The sequence below is a fragment of the Condylura cristata genome, unplaced genomic scaffold, assembly GCF_000260355.1.
Source record: "Condylura cristata isolate star-nosed mole 26May11 unplaced genomic scaffold, ConCri1.0 scaffold00002, whole genome shotgun sequence".
NCBI lineage: Eukaryota > Metazoa > Chordata > Mammalia > Eulipotyphla > Talpidae > Condylura > Condylura cristata.
The window spans coordinates 45,103,564-45,129,284 of record NW_004567103.1 but is presented as its reverse complement, the minus strand read 5'-3'; positions in this window follow the sequence as shown (position 1 = coordinate 45,129,284).

The window sequence follows — 25,721 nt, the reverse complement described above, 5'->3', positions numbered from 1 at the left end:
TGTGTGCAACACCGACTCTGTCATGCTTGAACAATGCCAAGAGCTTCCACAGAAGGTTTCCTGTTATTGTGAGAGGAGGGGAAATGTGAGCATTATGGATCCCATTTCATGGCTGGGTAGACCGAGGCACTTGGTTTTATCAACTTGACCTGGATGGCAAATGATAGAGCTGGAAATAGAAACCAATTTCTCCCTGTAGGGGTGGGGGTTGGGGGAGGAGAGAAAGGAATTCACAATAGCATTTAAAAGTAAAGTGCCTTGCAATAAATATTGTAAGGAAATATACAGAATCTATTTGGGAAAAATGAATTGTGACAAGATGAATCTTGTTTTGCTAAGCGAAATAAATCACAAAACAGACAAGTTCCCTTTCCTCATGGGGCTGCACTTCTCATGGCGAGACAGAACAACCAATAGATAAACATGAACATATGTCATATGCCAGCCGCAATCTGTGTTATAGAGAAAAATAAGGGAAGGGAAGGGAAGGGGACAGACAGTAGGGGCAGCTGTGGATGGGGTGAGGAATGGCTGTGTTTCTATGGGATAGCCAGGGAGGATGATCTTGCTGGTGAGGTTGAACCAGAAACAGAAGAAAGTCAAGAAACTGGGGCGCTGGGCTCTCAGGACTACGCTTCAGGCAAAGAAATAGCGCTGCAAATAATGGGCCTGTTGAAAACACATTCTGAAGTTCGGGGGGCTGGGATGGAGTGGGTGAGGGGAAGAATGGAGCCCATGGGGTTAGAGTGGGGGTGGGGGGGGTAGGGGTAGTCAGATCATGCAAGGGCTCTAGGCCACTGTGTATCCTGTTTTGTTTCATTTATTGTTATATTGCGAGCATTTCCTGACTTCATTACAGTTTCTTCAAAAACATGATTTTGTAATGACAGCATAAAATTCCACTATGTGGGCAAATCATAATGTATTCAAGCAACATCTTTGGTTGGTTATCTTGGTCATTTTTCTATTATTAATAACATGATGCTTAACCATAAATCTTTGGGAGAGCTCTGTTTATATCCGCGCAATAAATTCCTGCAACTATAATTGTTTGGTCTAAGAATATAAGCATGTAACAGGTTATTGATACACATGTCCAGTTTTGCCTGCAATGGGTTTAAAGGGTCAGATAAATTGTAACTGTATGTGTCAGAATTTCCAGTTTCACCCACTGGATGTGACAACTTTTAAAAGTGCCTGGCAATATGATAAATGAAGACCTTTACTGTTATTTTAATTACTATTTACTTGATCGCTGATGAAGTCAAACTTTTTCAGATGTTTATTGGCTACCTCAAATTGTCTGATCAGGTCGTCCTGTGTCTTTTTTTTAATGGATTTTTTTTCTTATTGATTGAAGGACTCTATATAAAGGCTGCTCACTTATTTGCTGATTTTTTTTCTTTTCGTTTTTTATTTTTCTTTCGGTTTTTTTTTTTTACTTAATTTTTTACATTCTTAGATAGTCAAATCTATCAATGTTTCTGTTGTGATTGATGGCATCTTTTTCTTTCTCACTGCAAAATCAGATAAATATATAACTATGTTTTCTTTGTTTTAAAAATGGTATTTAAAAAAGTCTCCTGTTATTTATGGCATAACTATTTATCATCATATAATCATTAATTACACAATGTAACATTTTCCTCATATAAAGTATATATAATGTAAAAGCTGTGTGTGCATATGTATACACAATTCCCAGGGTTTTCCATTTTATATTCTTTAATTTGTAAATTTATTCTTGAAATAACATCACATCAACTTACATATTATTATATCTAATAATTTTGATGCTTGTTAAGGAAAACATTTTGCCAAATTCTTATTTTTCTTGTTTATTTCTTTCATTTAGTCTTCCTATAACTTTAAATCATTATTATAACTATCTGTAGCAATCTCATAGTAATTTTATTAGATTGACTTAACACAAATTAATTTTCTGAGATTCTACATCTTCACAACAGAGTCTTTCATCATGCAGCATGTCTCTAAATTTAGACAGCACTCTTATGTATCTCAAAAAATGTTACCCTGTTCCTCAATTAGATTTCTCCTACTTTGGAAATTCTTTGTTTATTATACCATTTTATTAACGTAAAACATATTAGTTTCAGGTTATTTGATATATATATATATATCTTATAAAATGATTACCACAAGATGTCTAGTTAATATCTATCACCATACCTAGTTACAAATTTTGTGTTTTGCAATGAGAACTCTTATGACCTGTAATCTTAGCAACATTCAAAGAAGCAATACAGTATTATTCGCTATAGTCACCATACTGTACATTGCATCCCCATGACTTATTTATTTTATAAGGGGAACTTGTAACTTTTAACCCTCTTCACTCATCTCCTCCCCCCCCCCCAGACTCCCCCACTGCAGCACCACCTCCTGCCTTTGGCAATGACCAATCTGTATCTATGACCTCTGTTGCTGTTTTTAGATTCCATATATAAGCAAGATCACAGGATACTTGTCTTCCTCTGTGTGATTTTTTTCCTCAGTGCTGAATCCCCAGCTTATGTTGAGCCATCCATAAATATTGGTGTGATGAATGAATAAAATACCCAGCTATAGCAACACTATATGACTTCAAGAAAACTTAGTTGATAGGCAAATATAGTTAAAAGAATAAGGGATAGTACACAAATGTTTACCGGGTTTATTCTCAATGGCCAGTCTGCTGGTGATTTTGATTATTTTATACTTTTCTGTATGTTAGCAAAAATTCACCATAAACTTATAATAAGAGAGAAATCATCATGCTGCTATTATTTTAAAATTACGTGATTTGCAAAAAATCACCCAATAACCTGAGCTGTCCAAATGCGTCAACATGTAGAACCATTCTCTATTTTAAGAAGTTTTCACTTTTTCCATCTTACAGATCTGGTAGCTCTCCCACAAAGCTATATTTTATCAGGTCTTCTTGTATTTCCTTCCTCTGCCTTCCCCGCTCAGTGAGAATCCCAATGGCGTGGAGTTTCTTTGGGGGCACTATTCAGTTGACAAAAGTGGCATTTCAGTCCCCACATCCAGTGTCCTTGACTCAGGGCCAGGCCTGGAATTGCCAAGCCTTCCTTCTCCTCCCAGGCTAGCCTCTTCTTAGAATTCCTTCCTGGGACCTGGAGGCATGGAGTGGCCTTTCCAAAGGTCTCAGGTGTCTAAGGGGAAGCAAAGGTTACTTAAGGATAATTAGTTGACCTGCAAAACTGGGAATGAGCAGGGTTTATATCAGTTCCACCTGCATAAGGGCGTGGTAGGAAGGTTTGGGTGGGAGAGGGCCGCTGGCCTTTGGAAGAAGCCATATCCCAGCAGCCTTGCTGACAGCCAGGGACCTGAGAAGTAAAATTCTTTCCTTAAAAGGAAGGTGATGCTTGGTCCAAGATATTAGGGCTCCTTTATTTATATGTTTGTGTGTCTTGCTAGTCAGGAGAATCTAGCTGCTCAAGGTAAATGAAAGGTTATTACTCATGACTAGGGCTGCTGATTCATTTCTCACAGCATTTCATTTATTTAAAAATAATTGTCCATATACAAGCACACAGTACTTAGTACAGAGTCTCCATTCCTTGAAAATCACAACTATCAGTGGGTGCTCAGGTCTGGGATAATGATCCCTCCAGGGCATAGGGTGAGTGCTTTCAAGGTGAGGCTATTTGTAGTTGGGGAGCGCTTGTGGGCTTCCAGGCAGAGGAAGCTTGGGAGGGAACTGCCTGAGCAGGTTTGTTTTGGGCAAAGATGCCTACCTGCTGGGTGGTGGGGGAGTGACTGCCCCCAACACTTGCATCCCAAAGGTCTAGAAAGGCTGGTCTCTTTAATATGGGTTACTAGAGCTTAGGTTGTTGGGCCTTCTTAGAATGTGCGGCAGTGGGCTTAGCAATCCTTGGTATTTCTGAACCATAGCTGTCCAGGAAAGAACCTGAGTGTATCCACTGCCCTAGGTCAGTCTCTACAACCATTTCAAAATCCTCAAATCCCAAGTGTGATACACAAGCACCTCTGTGTATCACTCACCAAGTGTGAATTATGTATTCAATATCTATTTCCCTTCCAGACATGTCTTAGCTCATATCATAGTTCCAGTATTGGGTATACAGGTGCTCAAGCAGTATTGCATAAACCTGTATTTGGAGTTTGTCTTTGAAAGTTCATTTTAAAACATTCTAAACAATAATACTCTTTTGGAAAATTTTTCATTTAGGGTAAGACTGAGGGGATATTCATTAGGAGCTGCCTATTTCTGAGTTTTCAAATCTGAAAGGAGAGGGATCCTTAGGGCATCAAGAACACTGATGCCTCTGATGGGATTTGTTACTATTATTGATAGAATGATGGTCACATTGGAAATCTCTTAGATGTGTCTAACACATCACAATGTCAAGTCCTTTCAATTATCTTGTCACTGATTAGGTTTTGATTTCTCAGACTTGAGCTGCAGGGGAGGTGTGTATATTTAAAAACCTAAGAATCAGAGCTGTTCAGGTTTATGTGAATGTCTTATTTTTAGAATTAAGCACCATTTTTTCATTCATTCAACACACATGTATTGTATGCCTACTATGTGTAGGGCACTGAGATGAAAAGCCACAATTCCTGCTCAGATGAGGGGCATTAGTATGAATGACTATAATAAAAGTATCCTTAACAACTATGAGAATACTGGGCAGGACTGCTTGGTTCCTCCTGGAGAGAAGTCGAGGAAGTAATGTCTAAGAAATGGAATTTCAAATCAGACTGTGATATTATGACATCAGAAATATAAGTTCAGCCATATATCATTTATGCTTCTAAGCCTACATTTTTCACTCACACTTCCTGACTCTCCATTCATAAACACCTTGGAATTTCCTAAGCCTTGAGGTGTTCTTTTGTTATGTGAATGAGGTGACTGTTTGGGAAGCAATTAAAGCTGGGGGCTGGTTGCCAGTGGAGCCAACCGAATATCTGGAGTGAATATCTGGAGTGCTGGACCTTGGAATCCTGCTCCCGCACCTCGCACTCCCCCACCTTCAGGATTAGTTTGAGCTGAATTGCCATTGTCGACGATTTAGTCAACCATGCCTATATAATGACGCCTCCATAAAAGTCCAAAAGGAGGGCTGTGGAGAACTTCTGATTTGGTCAAGATGTGGAAATTTTGGGAGAAGATGTGGAAATTTGGAAAGGCTTGGGAGGCTGATGGCCCTTCCCCATACTGTGCCAGTGTTTTCTTCCATTTCTGACTTATGTCCTTTGTAATATCGCAATGATGTAGAGAGCAAATGGTTTTTTCTGAGTTCCATGAGTCATTCTAGCAAGTTAGTAGGGCCTGAGGAGGGAGTGCCGGGAACCTCTGACTTATAGCCGGTTGGTAAGGCACACACGTCAAAACTTGGGTTTCTTTCTTGTTGGCATCTGACATGGAGGACAGTGATCTTGGGAGACTGATTCTTTACCTGTGACATCTGATTCTATCTTCAGGTTAGAATTAGAATTGAATTGAAGTCTTGAACACCAGGTATGGTTGGTATGGCAAAGTCACACATTCACACATAGACACTCACACTGGAATTGGGTTCATGTACCCTAAACACATCTCAATGATGGTGGTGAAGGTGAAGGGACTGACCATGGCAGTAGTGATCACATATCATCAGTTTTTACTCTCCTTACCATGTATGAGGCTGTCTTAGGAGTTTGATACATATTAACTAACTAAATCCTCACGTGTTATTAGGCCTTCTTATTATTTCCATTTTACAGATTAGAAAAATGACAGTAACCTGTTTCTTGGGTTTTTGCACAGAAATAGCAACAAATAACAATGGCCAAAAAAAAAAAAAAAAAAGTCTCTCTCTCCTGAGACACAGCCTACTTATTTCTTGAGTAAGACCTTGAGTTTGGCCTTCTTGTCCAGGTGGTAAGCCTAACATGTAGCCCTGGCCCCAGGTACCCAGACAGCCCTCCACACATAGAAAGCAATGGTGGAGAAATGGGATTTCAAATCAGACAAATTTAGACTAAACTTAGAGTCCTATCAATTCTTAGCTACTGACCTCTGAGCCTTAACTTCTCTATCTATAAAATGGGGATAATAGTCATATCTGTTTTTATGACTTGATATGCCAGCTATTTCATGTCCACCCTACCCCCTCACACTTGAAGAGGCCCTTGAACCACACAGATGCTGAAAACAAGCCAACCTGGAAGCCTGTGGAGTTCCCCTGCATGACTGGAGCCATTGTTCTATTGCCGGGAGGGCCCTCGCGCAGGGAGGGTTCCAGGGCTTCAGTGCCCTTTTAGACATCTGCCTTAGAGATTTCCTCTGCTGTTCAGAACTAGGTGCTTTTCCTTCAAGGCTGAAGTGAATGCCGTTGAAAGAAACTACTTCATGGAAACAACAGTTGTGCCTGGCCAGAGAGCTGGCAAGAGGACTGGAAGTGGGCCTAGCCTGGGATTGTGTCCCTTGGGTACACCTCAGAGAAACCTTGGGGCCAACAGCACACTCTCTGTTTACTCAGAGGTTTCCTCACAGAATCCACTGAGGAAACAGCTTGTAAGGAAAGGGAAAACATATGGGTTAACAAGGTACTCAGTGGGTCTAACAGAGTCCAGAGGTTGCTTACGAATTGCCTTCTACTTCAGTGCCAAGCGGGAGCACAGAGCACAGTACAGTTCTTGCCCTGCATGGGATCATGGCGTGTGGTGTGACAACAGATCCTTTAGAGGGCCTGGCCTGTGGCCTCCACCTCTCAGGAAGGGCTTTTGTCTCTTCAGGGTGTTCAGTGGCCCTCTAATATATTTGGAGAGGAAGAAATTTGCTTGTTGTGACAGAACTTTTTGTCTCTTCAGTCACTTCATCCTTGGTGGGGTGTAGTCTTTTGAGGCAAAAGAATATATCAAAATTGTGCTTGAACAATAAATACTGGTAGGAGTGTAGAGATAAAAGAACCCGCATAGACTGTTGGTGGGAATGGAATGGGTCTGGCCCCTATGGAAAATAGTTAAGTCAGTTTCTCAAAATATTATTTCCATTCCTACGTATAAACCCAAAGGAAGCAAAAACACTAATTGAAAGGGGTCAATACACTTCTATGTTTGCTGCAGCACTATTTACAGTAGCCAAGTCATGGAGACAATGGATGTGCCCAGTACAGAAGGGAGGATTTAGAAGATGGAGCAAATATACACAAGGGGTACCACTCAGCTATTAAAGAAAAAAGATAAAATCTTACCATTTATGATAGTAGAACCAAAGAGGCTTATGCTAGGCGAAATAAATTTGAAGGAGAATTACAAATATCAGGTGATTTCATGCGTATGGGAAAATAGAAAGAAACAAAACAAAGCAATTAAATATTCCAAACCAAAATAAACCTTAGAAATATGGCTGCAGACTGAGGTTACTGGAGGGGTGTGGTGACCAGGGCCGGGGAACAAAGTGGAGGGAGTCCAGTGGCCTCGGGTTAAAGACTAAGGGTGCTTTGATGGTGGGGGTAGGGTGATTACAGGCATCAGAAGAGGTGTGACCCTTTTCCCCTAAATAATGGATAGTATTATAAACTACTGTTACCTCAATAAAATAAAACTAAAGTTATGCTGTAAAAGGTTAAAATAAAAAGTGAAAGATTTGTGTGTTTAATGAGGGATCCTGTTAGAAAAACGATTGCAGCTCTTTCAGCATGAAGGTCAAGGCCTCAAGGCTCTTAGGCCTTGGGGATGCTGGCAATGAGGGTGGGTACAATGCAGAGAGGGTGAAAGGAAGTAGGGGGGAGCGGGAGGGAACAGGAACTTACTCATACTCTGTTTTCAGTCTTCCTTATTGCCCAGGATCCATCAACTGTGCATGCCTGACTCCAAGACGCCAGTCTTCATGGAAGGGCCTGAGCATCTGGGTTTGAGGGTTCGGGCAATTCTCTGGACTTTGCACTCTCTGGCATCCTAACAATGGAGCACCAGCTATGCATATGTACTGGGAAATAAGAAAAACCGAGGAAGATACTGGCAAAACTCAGGGAGGTTTTGCTGACTGGAGAAATAGGCACAGCACACACAGTGATCACAGAGTCTTGCCCAGAGCCTTTGTTGTGCTGATGACAGTATCCACAATGTGCCCTCATGACAGCCAGGGAGGGCAGGTGGCCTCAGAGCTAGGTGGTGGCACTGGGCTGAGATCAAGCACATGGTTGTGCCCGGGAAGTTCTGCTGGTGCCCAAGTGGCTTCCAAATGCCTAGTGAACCTCTTTACTTCTGATTTTCAACTCTGCGAACCTCCTGGTCCCTCCTCCAGGGATTTCCACTGGATTTGGCATAATCTGATCTGGGTTGTCCCTACCCTATCCGATCTTGTCTACCTCCTTCCCATGTGTGCAGTAAACCTCCTGCAAATATATTTCTAGGTTGTGTGACTGTTTTAAAAACATCAGTTTTTTTTGCCTTTTACTTTAAGAGCTTTATAGGAAAGAAGGATTTTGGAATGGTTGGATCAGATAATGAGAAAAGCAGGGGACCTGGAAGAAGAGGTATTTCTTTTTCCCCATCATTGCATCTGGCAGAATAGTTTTAGGCATTCCAAGAAATGTGAGCAATACAGAGGATTGTATGCTTCCTGGTAGCAGAGAACTTCATCTCTTGTGCCTTATATTCATGCGACGATTTCATGAATTATCAGGAATATCATACTGAAGTCAGAAAATGTATAAGGAATTGATCTTAGACTCTTGCTGATATTTGCTATGATGTCTCTGGTGCATCTTGATGTCAGAGCTGAGAATACTCCCATCTGTAGAATACACAGGAAGGATCCAGAGAGGAAAGGTTTTTCACCATCTGAAGACTGCTTCTTTTGATTTGGGGCTTTCTTCTGCTTTGATAAAACTATCATCAGCGTATTCTCTTACACCATGAAATGCTGAGAATTTACAAGGTCTACTTTTAGAATGTTATTTAATATGTGCTGTAATAATAATGCATTTTTAAGTTTGTTTTCAAGAGCCGAACACTTTTAACTCAGGTCCTCTGTGTAAAGTCTATTTAGCCTTTGATACGTAGCAGGTTAATTTTTTTATTTTAGTGGGAAAAAGTCTTAATAACAGAATGCCCCCCCTTTTTTATTTTTAAGTCAAAATGAATAAATAAGGGCTTGAACAGCAGCAGCCACAAAGAGTGAGCCTGGAGCTTCTAGGAGGCCTGAAGATGGAACCTGGGAGAGAAACAAGCTGGGCAACTTGCTGATGCTGTGTGAGTATCCTGAAGGTTTGGTTTCAGGTGGTGACTTGTAACCATAACGATCCTGGGTGGCAAAGAATGCCAAGGAGCCTTAAAAGAAAATGAGGTAGGTCTGCTTTTGTGTATGTGAAATTATCTATTTGATACTTCTATATAAATAAAAAACGGTGAGAATGATACATTCTGTGTGTGTGTGTGTGTGTGTGTGTGTGTGTGTGTGTGTGTGTGTAAGATGTATACAAATGACTCTGGCTTTGAACACATTAATAAGTGAGACCCTCTTGGGTATATACAGCCTATGCCAGGGGGCACCTTGGCAAGCAAGTGTGTAATGGATTTTAAGCAACCCCCCACCCTCACCCAGTCTGGGGGTGCTTTATGCAGTACACAACTCACATAACAAATTTGCTATAGCTCTTGGTGTCTATGCTCGGATATGATTTTTCTGGCAGAATATACAAAAAAACTGGAAAGAGCTTGCTTCTGGGAAGGGAAGTTTGGAGTTTGGTGGGAGTGGGTGGACAGGAGGAGAAGCTCCTCTCTGGATAGTACTCTGGGAGTGCTTGAATTTTACGACCATGAATGCACACTACATTTTAAAACTATTTCACTTAAATAAGCAACAAAGCAAACAAAAACTCAGGTTTGATCTCAGTCCCTCCTTTACTATAAAAAAACAAACAAACAAAAAAACCCTTCAATGGAGCCTCATGGAAAAATTCCAGCTACTTTAGCTTTGTAGCTTTCGAAAGTTACACATGGACTCAGCCTGCTGCTGCCTTATCTCTGGCTGCTCCCCGTTCACTCCAGCTTCAGCAAGGCAGCTGACGGCCAGCTCACCGGCCTCTCTGCCTTTGCACATGCCAGTGCTCTGCTTTCCCCGGGCCCCACCCAGGCGACACCTGTCTTCCTCCAGGGCTTGCCTCCCTATGTGTCCACGTCTTTATGCCTTTCCCCTTCTTGCTTCCTACTGCACTTTTTTTTTTTTTAAAGATTTATTTATTTGTGCATACAGAATTGGGGTACAGGCCAGAGGCTCAGAGAATAGAAGAGAGAGAGAGGCCTCACCAGAGACAGAGTGGGGAACAGAACAGGCAGATCGACGAAGTACACTGCTGAGGGGAGCAGCGGGCGGGTCAGGAGAGGTCTGCCACGCCATGTGGTCTCCTCCGGGGCAGGCGGGAATCGAACTCATGCGGAAGTGGCTTCAGATTCTCAGTGCTGTGCTTTAACCCGCTGCGCCACCAGGGAGGGCCTCCTACTGCACTTTTAATGATTATTTTTTATGCCCCCCTCACCTGCCATTCTGTTTGTGAGCTCCTTGAGGGACCTGCATCTCCCTGGCCCATGACCGTCAGTGCTTGTGACCTGGTGGGAGGAGGCATCTAATGGCTATTCTGTGAACAAATGGGGAGGTAGGTTCAGATTCCAGCTGTCTTTTCACTAAACTTTTCAAATCCCTTTCAGATTTCTTTTCTCTTATGGTTACAAATTCTTCTCTATTCTTTGTTTCTTTGCCAGTAGCAATTAACCAGGTTGTAGCAGGGCTAGAGTTTCCAGCCCAGACAGATTGTATTTCCTCCTCTTAGCAGCTCAGGGGAGTCTTCTTTCACTTCACCAAAGATGCATCTGAAATTCATAGCCGGTCCAGTGACCTGCTTTTGTCTGCCCGATGTGCATAGTCTGTGATCAGGTTCAGAAAGCTGAAAAATCTGGGGAGAATAGAAGAGAGAGAAGACACTTTGTCAAAATGTAGTCAGTCTCTTGGGTGTCTATGCCACCCAGCATTCTGCTCCTTTGCTGAAGCCCCCTAATCTGGAGATTTTCCAGTGCTGTTCCCATGCTGCCATCATTCCTGCTAAAGAATTGCTAAGTGCAGTAGAAATCTGCCATCTGTACCTGAAACCAATGAGACAGAGACTTGCTAGAAGAGAGAGAGGCAATGAGACAACAGAGAAGCCTGCCCTGGGGCAGCTCGCCCACTGCCTGGCCTGCTGCTGCTGGAACATCATGGATGCTCTGGAAAGGCCTGGCTGGCGACTGGCTGAAGATGCGCAAGGGGAGTGATGAGCCATAACCGCATTCCTGGTCTCCGCGCTCAAGAGCAGCAACTGGTTGAGGGTGCCAGCTATGGGTCTCCAAAAGATGGGATGATGTCTAAGGTGTTGGACAGCAGATTCAGAGCTCTTGGTTGCCTATACAGTGTCTTTGTATGAATCAGAAAAAAAAAGTGAAAAATGCCCCCTCTGTGGGACACAACCTTCTTCTGGGGTGCAAGGCTTGCACATTGAAGCTGGCTCTGTCCAAAGAAAGTGTCCACTATGTCAGGCAGGCACAGCGCCACCTCCAGGATCTCAGCTCCTTCTCGACTTCTTGGCTGGGAACTACTATGTACCACAGGAGCAGAACAGCCGTACCTGTGGCGTAGAAGTCATACTTTGGGTCTCTAGAATGGAGAGGTGGGGCCTAGAAATCCGGATTCAATGCCCAGGAAAGCCTAAGAAGGCTTCAGCAGCTGTCCTGTCAGAAATCTTTGGATCTGCATATTTGGGGATCTAGAACTATCCAAATAGACAGAGTCAAACTAGGTATCCATTTTCCAAAGTGTGCAGGGTCACTTCGTGTCCTTTAAGTCTTCGTGAGGGCTGCTTCTCTGGGGTTTGGAGCTGATGTCAATATGTTTTTTTGGCACCACTACTTGGTTATTTTAAAAGGCACTTTTTAAATTATCAGCTTTTAGAATAAAAGCTCTAGGAACCTTGAAACAAAGATTTGGTTCGACTCAGATAAATCCACACTTGTGTCTCCTAGGCCTCAACGTCAGGGATGTCTCTGACTCTTCCACTTCAGTAAAGTCTCCTGTAGATGGAAACATCTTATTTGAAGGTTAAATTACATTCTCCTAAATTCAGGAGCTCTTTCCATGGAGCTGGTATTTCTGACATTTTGAGTGACGCTTGAATTATGAATGCGATCCACCTATCTCTGGTCATGCCTCTATTTAGATTTTCACTGGAACAAAATTTTAGCTCATGCGGATGAGTGTGCTTACACCTTCACTCCAGATGCCCACAGAGTAGAGGGCCTGTCCCCTCCCGAGGAAGAGGTCCTTCATTGGCTCTATGAACTGCAGGAGATGGGAGGTTTGTGTCCTCTCAAAATCCACAAGTCAAACCCTAATCCTCAATGCACTGGTATTGGGAGTGGGGTTCTTGAAAGGTGATTAGATCATGAGGGTTGAACCCTTATGAGTGGGATTATTGTGCTTATAAATGGGATCCTAGAGAGGTTCCTTTCTTCTCTGTGACATGAGGACACAGGAGGAAGATGGCATCTGTGAACTAAGAATCAGCTGTCTCTGAACATGGCATCTGTTCTGGACTTTCAGATTCCAGAAATGAGAGAACAAATGTTTTGTAAACCATTGAGTCTCTGGTATTTTTGTTCCAGTGGCTGGAACAGACCAAAACATGCATATTGTTGCCCAGTGCTAAGGATGGTGCCAGATATACAAGTGAGAGACGTCGAGCCCCAGTCCTGTCTTCGAGGGGTCTAATCTATAGTCCTGAGGCCAGGAGTCATGGGCCCATGTGGACATTAGCACCTGATATGTATTGTGAGTGTAAAAAAAATGGATTTCAAAGATGGAGGGGAAAAAATGAAATACCTGATGAACAATTGTTTTACACTGATTACATATTGAAATCACAATAATTTGGATATATGAGATTAAATGAAATAAAGTATTCAAATTAATGTCTTTTTTTTACTTTATTTTTTAAAGATTTATTTATTCATGCATACAGAACTGGGATACAGGCCAGAGGCGCAGGGGTCAGTGAGAGTTTTCACCAGAGACAGAGCGGGGAGCAGACTAGGCAGATTAACGAAGTACACTGCTGAGGGGAGCCGCGGGCGGGTCAGGAGAGGTCTGCCGTGCCATGTGGGTCACCTCTGGGGCGGGGATGGAACTCATGTGGAAATAGCTTTAGCTTCTTAATGCTGTGCTTTAACCTGCTGCACCACCAGGGAGGGCCTCTTTTTACTTTTTTAAAAAATGTATTCATCGCATTATCCTTCACTTTTGTATAATGTGTGGCTTCCCTGTGAAATCACCACCACCAGTTCCCCGTACACCATCACCGTGGTCTCTTGTGCTCTTCCCACCCCTGTCCTGGTCCTTCTCCCTCCTCCTCCCTTACAGAATGTCTCTGATCTATAGTTGCCTGATGATTTTGATTTTTACTTATGATAGTTACTTCTTCCCCCCGATTCCTTATTTGGTTCTTCTACATTACTCCTATAAGCACCTGCATCCTTATGTCTTTTTACCTTTTAAATAGACTGCTAGAAAATTAAAACTTACAAAAAGCCTTATATTACATGATTTTTGGACAGTCCTGTTCTGGAGGGCCAGAAAAGCAAGCTATTGACCAGATCACCAGGCCATGTGACTGGAATTGAGAAAGGGGAGGGGTGCTGGAAGCAGTTTGAAAGAGACTTACTTGCTCAGTCTTGGGTGCTCAGAAGGTCTTGGGAGGGGATATTTAAGTAAGACCCAAAAAGCTGAGTGAGAATGAGGTGCAGAGTGAACCTGTGAGGGCTATTGGAAGTAATCCAGAGTGGTGCATTTGGGGTTCTATAAGCAGCTCAGCTGGGCTGCAATTGAGTATGCAGGGGAAATGGGGTGAGGTAGGCTGGAGAGGGTGGAAGGGGTTGCAATATGGTGAAAGAGACAGGTGCATTGTTTGAGGGGGATTATGAGCCGTTAGAGATGAAAGAGTATTTGGTTTTTATCCACCTGGAATGGGCAGCAGAATGGGGAAGAGAAGCTCAGAGGTTCTGGGAGTAGGAGAATAGTGTTTGCACTTTTGCCTGTGGTGGAACTGATGAGTGAGAACCAATCTTACTAGTGAGACTACATATATAAGAAAGTGCTTTGTAAATGTCATGTCCCCGTACTAATATTAGTTTGGTCATTATGACTAATTATACCTCAATTTTACTAGGAGAATATTGAAATTATTAATTCCATCTTTGGGAAAATTGGGGTACTTGCTTCATGAGCCTATTTTATCCTGAGAGGAACTGATTGTCACTAACAGCTATCTTATTAAGGATAATAACAATAACAATAATGATCTTAAAGCAAACCACTTCCTGAGGAATAAGTCTGTTGGAGAAAGTTTAGTACTTTCTAGGAACCATCATAAACCAAGGGCTTTTTACTATTTTACCTTCTCATTATGTACAGTAATCTAGAAGCTAAATCAAAGAACCATCAGAAGTTCTGCATTCCTGCCCAGTGCCTCTTTACTCAGATGCCTGTTGTGATCCAGATTCCAACAGAGCAGTAAACAAAATGCTTGGCATGGGATGTTCAAGAAGTTTTGCTTCTGTGCATGATTTGCTCTTCACATGCAGTAAACTTGTCAGCATCTGAGCGTTCCTTTCTTAGAAGCAGTTACTTTGCAGTTGCCTCCTTTGCCTTGGGATTTCTCGAGGCAGAAATTGTCTAGAGCATGCAGTGTCTCACATCTAAATGTCCTGTGGCTCCTCGAGGGTTTAGAATTAGGTGACTTCCTCAGAAGGGCTTCTCAAGGAAAGGCAATGATTTGGGACATTTGTCTAGTCATTCTTGCCACTTCTTAGGCTCCTACTATGTGGCAGGGACTATACAAATCACTGAGAATAGATGCATTTTAAAAAAGGAGCCATGACTTGGATCGAAGTCAGAATCAGGTCAGGGAGGTAGACATAAAGTCAAATAAGTCAGCTACAGTATGGTTTAGAGTTACAGTAAAGTGGACACACAAAGCTATTAAGGCCTAAGGAAGAAGACATTCGAGTTCTATCTGGATGAGGGTAGAAAAGGCAGGAGAGCCTTCACCTAGGAGGTGGCATTGTGGTTGGTCTTTGAGGTAGGAGCAGAAGAAACCACAGGAAACTAGAAGGATTTTCTGGATGGCGTGCAAGCTCATGGCTCGCGTGAGGAGCACTGGATGGTGAGAAGGCGTGTGAGGAGGTGTGGTGGTAGGACAGGTCAGTACAGGAAGAATGGGGACTGGCATCCACAGGAGGTGGACTTCAGGAATTTGCAGTTGGAGAGCGAGAAGGTGTAGTTTGTTTTAGAAAGAACCTCAGCAATGGTGAAGCCTCCATTGGGAGGACCCCTCAACAGCCAGCATGGTGAAGCCTGCACTGGGAGGACCTCTCGAAAGCCAGCACTCATAGTGAGCAGGAAGACCGCAGCCGCTGCAGTCCTGTTTCTTCTCATTGTCCAAGGTCTCACCAGCCCCTTGGGCTACCAGGTGAAGGCAGCACTGTCATAAGGAAGAAGAAGCCTTTAGCTCCTTTTGCATGGGGCCCAAGGAACGTGTGTCATGGCGATTCAGACAAATCACCACTGGCTCATGGTGGAGTTCCCCACTGGCCCACAGTTCTGGTTTAGAAAGCAGCTTAGTCACCGGAGGGGGATGGATGGCTCAGAGCGTCTTAGCGTCCAGCCTACTACTTCAGGAGTTATTTGGCTGGCAGCCCAAAGGCCTGGCTCTTTCCTGGCGCCTGCATCTCCAGGCCTGGCTAGGAGACCAGGCTCGCTCCACGGCTGTAATGCTGGCCTGCAGGACCACTGCAGAGTGGCAGAAATCTTGGTGAAATGTGAAATTTCCATTGGCCGCCTGCCACTGTTCCCACTGCAGGCTGACACTCCACCCTGAGGCAGGATGCCCTGCCCTGTGGAGCAGTTGGAAGTGATAAATATATTTGTTTTTGAATTAGAACCTTTCCTGGCACTGGGGGAAATGCATCTGTGGCTCGCCTGGCTTCTCTGCTCTCTCTGCACAGCCTGCTCTGTGGCACGGTGGGTGCCCTGGGTAATGATTACACTGGCTCGCTGAACCTGAACCCCCAAGGGACGCTGAGATGAAGAGCCCTGGGCAGGCTTATCAACATCAAAGGTACCCTAATCATACCACTTCAGGTAATCAACACAGCCAGCCCTGCCCCTCATTTCCCCTGCGAAGGTTAAATGCCCCTTATCTCCAGCCTGTGAGTGGCAGGACGTTAGATCGCCATGAGGTACATGAGGCTGGAGACTGGGCACTCACCCAGGTGGTGAAGCAGCATTTATTTCATTCTTCACCTGCTTAGCAAAGTTGAGCAATCATGTACACCTTAAAAATGCTTCAGAGAATTCCCTGACTTATAAGCCCTACATTCAATCTTCATAGTAGAAGTGCAGGAGTAGGCTGGTCAGAAGAGGGGGTGCAGGCTGCCCTGAACAGTGGCAGGGGCTACTCTGGGTGTCCCACTGGCAGCTGGCTTGAACAGAGAATGTCCTGGAACAACGTCCCCATTAGCAAGTACTAAAGGTACCTACCTGTCCCAAGTGCTGTGCAAGAAACCAGAGCATTCATTTAAGCTGCACTGTATAGTCATAACAGGACTTCATTTAGATTGTCAGTTCTCTTTGGGTGACAATGTTGTAACAAATTTCTCAAGAGCAAGAAATTCAGGTATTCAAGTTATTGAAAATTTGCTCTCAAGCTAGTAAGATATGTCATCACTTGATAAAAACCAAACAAACCCAAAGATCTATCCTGAGTTTTCAAAGTCGCAGCTGTTTTGCTTAAGTACAACAGAACAATTGACAAACCGGTAACACTGCAGTTACGAATTTTCGGGTAGACACACCCACTAAATCAGATTCTCTCAAAGCTGTGTGGCCCTGAGCAGATTACTCTATCTTTTCCAAGTTTAGTTTCTTCAACTCTAAAGAGATACGCAAATATTAGCTATCTCATCAGGCCCTTGGGAGGATTAAAGGAAAAGCCAGGGAAAAGAACTGAAACTTATAGTACATATCCAAAATAGAACATTTCTATCTCATTTGATAGTTTAATTTTTGGGTGTGGAAATAATGTTATCACTAACTTATATGGAGTAATTTTTTTGGCAGTGAGGTACACATATACTGAAAATGGGACTATAGACATGTGCAAAGAGCTGATGACGTCACGAGTATTCATTGGATAAACAGGAAGGACTTTACCAAGGAGGCAACCTTTAGCTGAGCCCTGAAGTATGGCTAGAAGCCTATTTGGTAGACAAAGATGGTGAAGAATGTTCTGGAAAATGCTAGAAGCATGTATAAAGAGGGGTAGGAACAAATATGGTTCCAATCAAGAGACCATATTTGGCACTGGGGGAAATGCATCTGTGGCTCGCTTGGCTTCTCTGCTCCCTCTGCACAGCCTGCTCTGTGCAGTCAGTGCCCAGGTGTTATTAAAAGATAAGAATTTTTTTTTTAGCGGGCCCTCCCTGTGGCGCAGCAGGTTAAAGCACTGCACTTAAGAAGCTTCAGCCACTTCCGCATGAGTTTGATCCCCGCCTGCCCCGGAGGAGATCCACTTGGTGAGGCAGACCTCTCCTGACCCGCCCGCTGCTCCCCTCAGCAGTGTACTTCGTCGATCTGCCTGTTCTGCTCCCCACTCTGTTCCTGGTGAATCCTCTCACCCTCTGCATCTCTGGCCTGTACCCCAGTTCTGTATCAATAAATAAATCTTTAAAAAAAATAAGAATTTTTTTTATAACAGTTTATTTTTACATCATTTTGTACATTTTTTCCCCCCATCTCAATTGTAATCCCCGCGGGTTTCCCATCACCAAGTCACCCGTGTGCCATCACCATAATCCCGTGCACTTCCCTCCCCCCCCCATTTTTGATCCCATTCCCCACTCCACCCCCACAAAATGTGTCTGGTATATGGCTGTTCATTATTCTTGTTATTTTCTCACCTGGTCCATTATACTCCTGCTATGAGTGAAACCATCCGGTATTTTTCTTTCTCTTTCTGGCTTATCTCACTAAGCATGATCTTTTCCAGCTCCATCCAAGTTGCTCAAAAGACATGTGTTTCTGTTTTTTGGTTGCTGAGTAATATTCCGTTGTATATATGTACCACATCTAACAGATAAGAATTTTTAAAAATGATTTATTTATTTCTGCATACAGAACTGGGGTACAGGCCAAAGTTGCAGGGGCAGTGAGAGGATTCACCAGAGACAGAGTGGGGAGCAGAACACGCAGATCAACAAAGTACACTGATGGGATCAGCCAGAGTGTCAGGAGAGGTCTGTTGTGCCATGTGGGTCAGCTCCAGGGCTGGGGATTGAACTCATGCTGAAGTGGCTCTAGCGGTTTAGTGCTGTGCTTTAACTGGTTGCGCCACCAGGGAGGCCCCAAAAGATAAGAATTTTTTTTTTTTTTTAAGATTTATTTATTTGTGCATACAGAACTGGAGTACAGGCCAGAGGCTCAGGGGCAGTGAGAGGCTTCACCAGAGACAGAGCAGGGAGCTAAGAGGCAGATCGACGAAGTACACTGCTGAGGGGAGCAGCGGGTGGGTCAGGAGAGGTCTGCCGCGCCATGTGGTCACCTCCGGGGCAGGCGGGAATCGAACTCAAGTGGAAGTGGCTTTAGATTCTCAGTGTTGTGCTTTAACCCGCTGCGCCACCAGGGAGGGCCAAATAAGAATTTTTTTTAAAAAATAAGCATTTTATGGTGACTGGATAAAAAAGATGTGTTATATATACAGGATTGAATACTATTTAGTAATCAAAAAGATAAACTCGTGCCATTTGCAGCAACATGGATGGAGCTGGAAGAGATTATGCTCAGTGAAATAAGTCAGAAGATTAAAAGGAAAGATATCAGGTGGTTTAATGTATAGGAGGAATAAAGGAAAAGTAAACAAAGGATCAGAGAAAAAAAGACAAAACTAGCAGACATATTGTAGATCAGAGACCTATAGATAGGGAGGAGGAGAAAGGGGGGTCATAATAGACCAGGGAAAGCGCACAATGGACTGTGGTGATGGTTCACAGGTAAGGTGGTGATGGGAGATTTGTGGGGATTAAAACTGAGGGGAGAAATCAAATATTGGGCAAAAATGAACAGTGATTTAATGATTTTTTTAAAAAAATATATTTTTAAAGATTTATTTATTTGTGCATACAGTACTGGGGTACAGGCCAGAGATACGGAGGGTGAAGATTCACCAGAGACAGAGTGGGGAGTAGAACAGGCAGATCAACGAAGTACACTGCTGAGAGGAGCAGCGGGCGGGTCAGGAGAGGTCTGCCGCCACGTGGGTCACACCAGAGACAGAGTGGGGAACAGAACAGGCAGATCAACGAAGTACACTGCTGAGAGGAGCAGCGGGCGGGTCAGGAGAGGTCTGCCGCCACGTGGGTCACCTCTGGGGCAGGGTCGAACTCATGCAGAAGTGGCCTTTAGCTTCTTAGTGTTGTGCTTTAACCTGCTGCGCCACCAGGGAGGGCCCACATTCCTGGTTTTTATAGGCATTGGACTTGTGGTTGACGGTGAACTGGGGAGTACTGTTGTGTAGGCAGTTCCATTTTTCTATAAATGGCAGCATGCCAGAGGAAGAGGTGGTGGCTGGAAACATACACACAACTTTTCTGGTCTTCTACATGGCAGCCACAGTCTCCAGTGTTAAGCCCATAACCTGAGCGACTTGCTGCCATGTGATCCGAATAGTTGTGTCCATATTGGGATCACATCTTTGTGGAGGTCATCACCTTAAACTCCAGGAAAAGCAATACTAGACCTAAATAGACACACTTGTTTGTGTCAAGCTGTCATGGAGCAGAAAGCTTGGTGTGTGCAATGCAGTGCTACATCCTGTCTGTCCCTGCAAGTTGGAAACACAAATATCTCTTTATCCCAGCAGCCTTTTCCTCTCTTCTTCATGTGAGTTTCCCAACAAAGATCAGTCTGTATTCTTTGGCTGAGTTTCCAGATTTCTCCCCTTTCTAGCACAATGAAAAGACCTCTTCTTAGCCCAGTAGACTTATTTCAAGACAAGACACATTGCCAGTTATCATCAGGGATGACAGAGTAACACTTGAGCAAGGTCATACAGACAGCAGATGTCCATACTGTTCATTTTCTCAGACTTAAGTACCATCATCTGCTCTTTTAAAATTGAGTGGCTCTTACGCACTTAAAATCCTGTTTGATTTTGCCCCATTCTGGAACTTCGCTCCACAGAATGTTGTGCCAAACAGGTGGATAGATGGTGGCCTGAGAGTCTTCCATCACTACAATAATAAAGTTGCTAATAACAAACTTCTTTCATGTTGTGACCTAGTCTTTTCAAAGTAATTCTATTCATAAAAACCTTCTGGCTTATCAGAGTAGCTTTGGTCCACAATTAATCAATCACCTTTCTGCTGCCCAGTGAGATCCCAGATACATAGTTAGTAAACAGGTAAATATTTTTTTACTTTAATACTTTTACTTTTTATTCATGGTAGGTTGTTTTGGGTTTCTGTTTTAGAGAGTTTCACAAAACTGTTTTTAAAAAAGCACAGGTGATTGTAAATTTGACAAACATTTTTGAAGGTGGAAGAGTTAAAAAGTATAGAAAACTCTGGTCTTTGTCACTTAGCCAGTAGACCCTGATCTCTCACTCTCACAAACTGAGATTTCAGTGTGATCCTCATGAAAGGGCACTAGCAAGAAAAGTCAGTGGCTTTTCCCATTGACCAGTCTTGTCATGGCCTGAACACATGGGTCACTTTTGTGGTATGGCTGAACTGCTCACACAAAACCCTGCATCTCAAAGCCTCATTAGAGACCCACCCATACTGTGCTCTGAGCATCTTTTTAAAGAATGCTTTATTTATCTTATTATTGATGTAACAAGCCCTGCGTATGGTATGGTTCAGGGGCTAGACTCACTCCTTCCTGGCTGTGTATCACCACCCCACACCCATGACCAGAGCACATCCCTCACATATAATTGGGCCCTCCCCACTCTGCCACCACGCCCACCACTCTCTTACACCACAAAAATGATTGGAACATGGATTTAAAACTTGGATATAAGACCAGAAACTATAGAAGACACAGCAGCAAACATAGGCACACTGGCTATGACACTGGCTTCCAGACTGTAGTTGGGGAATCAACTCCAGCAGCCAGGAAAATAAAAACAAAACCAGCAATCAGGGCTATGTCAAACTAAAGAGTTTCTACATAGTAGAAGACACAATCACTAAAATAAAAAGAGCCTACCAAATGAGGCAAAATAACTATATATCATATCCAACAAGGGGTTAATATCCAAGATCTACAAAGAACTCATACAAATCTTTTATAAAAAAAAAAAAAAAAAAAAAAGGAAAACCCAATCTGAGTACCCAAAGGGTTCCTGCTACAGACCTAGGAGCTTGCCCATCTGTGAAGAGTCTTCTCCTGGGGACGCTGAGTCTGTGTCCCTCCTGGTGACCCGCAGTGAACCAAGTCTGACCTCATGTTTGTGGGGATGGAGAGAGTAGCAACCCATACCAGGCTCTTGCAACACTGGCACATATTCACGTGGTAAATTAGTTCCCCAGGGCTGCTGTAACAAATTACCACAAGCTTGGCGGCTTAAAAACAACAGATATTTATTCTCTCGGTGTTCTGAAGCCAGAGATCCAAAATCAAGGTGTTAGCCCATCCTAGGGTCTGGTATTTGTGGGCAGTCAGCAGTCCTTGGCTTGCAGTTACAACGCTTCAATCTACCGCTGCCTGTACCTGCCTTCTCTGGCTGTGGCCATGTTTCCCTCTTTTTATTTTATTAGATTATTGTTGAGGTAACATTGGTTTATAGCACTGTATATGTTCAGATGTATAGGGTCCCGTGCCCCTTCAGATGTATGTCACCACACCATCCCCACCACCAAGGTGCCACAGTCCTCCACAGTAACCCGCTGGTCCAACTCCACCTTTTGCTGCCCACCCTCCCGGCCTCCTCTGTTAACCTCAGCTCTACGGTCTAATGTCTAGGGTTTGTTATTGATTTGTTATTGATTTGCCTGGCCTTTTGTTGTGTTTTTCTGTATTCCATATAGAATTTCCCTCTTATAAGGACAATAGCCTTTGGATTAGGACTCACCCTGATATAACAGAACCCCATCATCTGCAAAGATCCTGTTGTCCATTTAGATAGCACTTACATGCACTGAGATGAGGGACTTATTTATCTTTAAAAAAAAAAAAGATTTATTTATTTATGCATATGAAACTGGGGTACAGGCCAGAGGTGCATGGGCGGTGAGAGGATTCGTCAGAGACAGAGTGGGGAGCAGAACATACTGACAGATGAAGTACACTGCTGAGGGGAGCAGCGGGTGGGTCAGGAGAGGTCTGCCGTGCCATGTGATTCACCTCCAGGGTCAGGATCAAACTCATGCTGAAGTGGCTTTAGCTTCTTAGTGCTGTGCTTTCACCGGCTGCACCACCAGGGAGGGCCTGATTTATCTTTTGAGAGGAACAGTACACCCAGTATACATGGTAACTAGGAGCCATAGTGTTTTAAAATGGAAGAAAGATGCTCAGGCATTCCAGATGAGGCCCAGAGGCAAACCCTGGCTCCACTCTGCCTGTGCTGGTGCTGACGGTGCTTACTGTGTTTCCTTATCAACAGGGAGGGGTCAGCATGGTGACTACCCAGAGCGTTTGAATGAGGATCAAGTGAGATAATCCATGTGGAACCCAGCGCCTGGCACACAGCAAGCCCCAGTAAGGGTTACATAATCTCATATAGTTTCTGTTCATGTCCTGTTTGCCTCTCATAAACCAGCAAGTGCCACATAGGGCTGTTGACAATAAAAAGTCACACTTTCATGCTGCTCTGGAAAATAGACGCAGGCTTTGGGACAGAGAGTAAATGCTTTGGTATGGTTAAATTTTGATTTGAATGAATACACTTTTGATGTTTACACAACACTGGTGTCTTGTGTAAACTGTAAGAACAATATCTTTAAATTGAACAAGGCTTCTCAGTTTTCCAAGTGTTTTAATTTGATTCTTATACAAACCCCAAGAAACTGGCAGGGTGGGAATTGATAATCCCATTTTATATATAAGGAAAGTGAGACAAAGTTTCCAAGATTTGCTTTAGAGCAGCAAGTGCAACACAGATGAATGGTTGCCCACCGGCTTTGTATTCTTCCCTTTCCTTATGTAACAAGCCCCTCCATTATTGAGATAGTGGTAAGTCTAAACAAAGAAAATAACATTCCCAGACATTTTGCTAACAGCCAGCTAGTGACATGTGAGCAGTGGTGAGGGCAAAGGAGCATCATCTGTCAGGGCAACTTTCACAATCCACCTCCCTCGCTTTTCCTCTGAGTGTGTTGGTGTGTGTGTGTGTGTGTGTGTGTGTGTGTGTTTGCAGGGCCCAGGTCTAGTTTGTGAAAATTTGAAGTCCATGTCCCTGGGCATGGGGAGTGTGTTTTGCAGGGCCCTGGTCAGCTGTGCACTCACTCCTCAAAGGTGGCAGGGAGCTAGCACTGTATGTTGACGAAAAGGTCTATCAGTCAGCGTCAGGAACCTCACAAAGTTTTTTTTCTATATTAGATAGAAATATAGTATAGGCAACTCATTCTACATTTGCCTTACTGTGGTGGTAGAGTGAGTTACCGACTTAACCCCCTTGGGGAAGGGTTAAGATGGGGAGCTTGGTTGAGTTCCCTCCTGAAGGTTTGTCTGGAGCAGTCAGTCTGATGCAACTGGAAATTAAAACACTCTAGTGTCAACTGTCATCCCTCCTACCTTCTGAGAGAGAACTTTCTATGCAGGATGTTGTAAGTTGCTACTACTCTGAGCTTACACAGACAGAGGGCATGCCATTTGTGTACCTGCTTATTTGTAAATGTTTGAATGTGTGGCAGAATTCTGAATGAGACCTGCTTTTACCTTCACACAGCTCCTCATCGGGAGGTAGTTGGGGAGAACTACAGTTCTCATTCACCTTCAACCAGTGCATATTGTCATTATCTACCAAAAAAGAACCTGACAAATGTGAATGGCCAGATCGACTTAGTTAGTTGTCAACACCTTGGCAGCCTTGATTGAGCAATGACTGTCCATAGCTTCTCATTACTTGGAGCAAGTGGAGACGCTGACCCAAGTATTGCCAATCAGGTCTGTTCTTTTGCAACTTTGTAAGTGAGACAGGGGCATTCTGGCTTCAGTTCTAGTATTGCTGAAATCTAGGTAATGTCAACCCAGGCACAGTGGGGAGGCCTGTGGATGGCCTCAGAGGAAAAGAGGCTACTAAGAAACAAAGAGCCACGCATGCGCAGAGGTCTAAGATACAAGGAGCCACGCATGCGCAGAGGCAGGGAGCGGAGACCTCGTGGGGATGGGAGAGATCGAGATTTCAGAAAGTCCCCCAAGGACTTGCTAGTTGTGGGATATAGTTCCTTGGGAATATCTGCGTGATCTTCCTGCTCTGAGGTTTCAGGACATACCCCTGTAACCTTAGAATCCACTATCCCTTTTTCCGACTTAAGTGAGTTTGAAGTGCTTTCTGTTACTTTAAATAATTGATGCAACTCCTTATCACACAGCAATGTATATAAATACCTTCTTAAAAGGTTTCTATATCTGTAGATTCTATTAATATCCATTTCTCCCAGCTCCATTAACATAACGCACACACACAAAGGCACTCATGTTCCCTTTTACTTCCCGATCACAACTTCTCACAACCTAGGTATCTTAGCCGCACATTAATTTTTCCAACTCAAGAATGTGTTTGACCAGATTTTAAGCGTATTGAATAAACCAGTGGATAAAAAAAAGTACGTTCAGCTTTTCATTGCGGTTGATCTTCCTTTTTATAACCAATTAAGCTCAAGGACAAGTTTGCAGCAGACCTCACAGCACAGCTCTTGGGTTGATTCCAGACCTTTACCACACAAAGCACAAAAAAGAGAGTCACGTGTTAAGGACTAGTCCATTAGTTTCCACAGACATTTCTCAAGGCTTCATGTGCTCTGCTTTGTACCAAATGCTGTGAATCCAAATGTCACTGATCTCAGTGTTAATCACAACCCCCGCAACTCTAAAGTACTACCTTAGGCATAAACAATTCTCAGGTATGTTTTCTGATTTCTCAATTTTCCTTACCATTCTTATATCATTGTTATGGATTCTGTACCTCCAGGTTGTCATTCTTTCACACTTCCCTATTTTTCAAAAAAAAAATTTATATATTTTACATCCTTCTTCCTTTTCATACAATGCTTGCTTCCCCTCTCAGGTGTGGTTCCTGGTGCCCTACAGTTCCCACCACCAATTCACCCGTGAACCGCACCATATAGTCCCCATGTTCTTCCCTCCCCTGTTTTGATCCTCCTCTCCCCCTCCTCTGCAGATGGACTTTGATTTATATTTGACTGTTAATTTTGTTTTTTAATTTCTTATAACTTTTTTCCCCCTGAGCTCTTACTTCTTTCACACTTTCTTTCTGGAAGTTTCCTTTTATTTGGTGTGCCCAGAATCAGCGAGCAATGACTTTTTTTTTTCCTTAGGATTCTTTCTCCAAATATATCACTCACTAGGAAGCAGTGCTACCTTGAATAGGGAACTTCTCCCTGGTATCTCTCCTGGGAAAGTCCTTGCTCAGATAGAG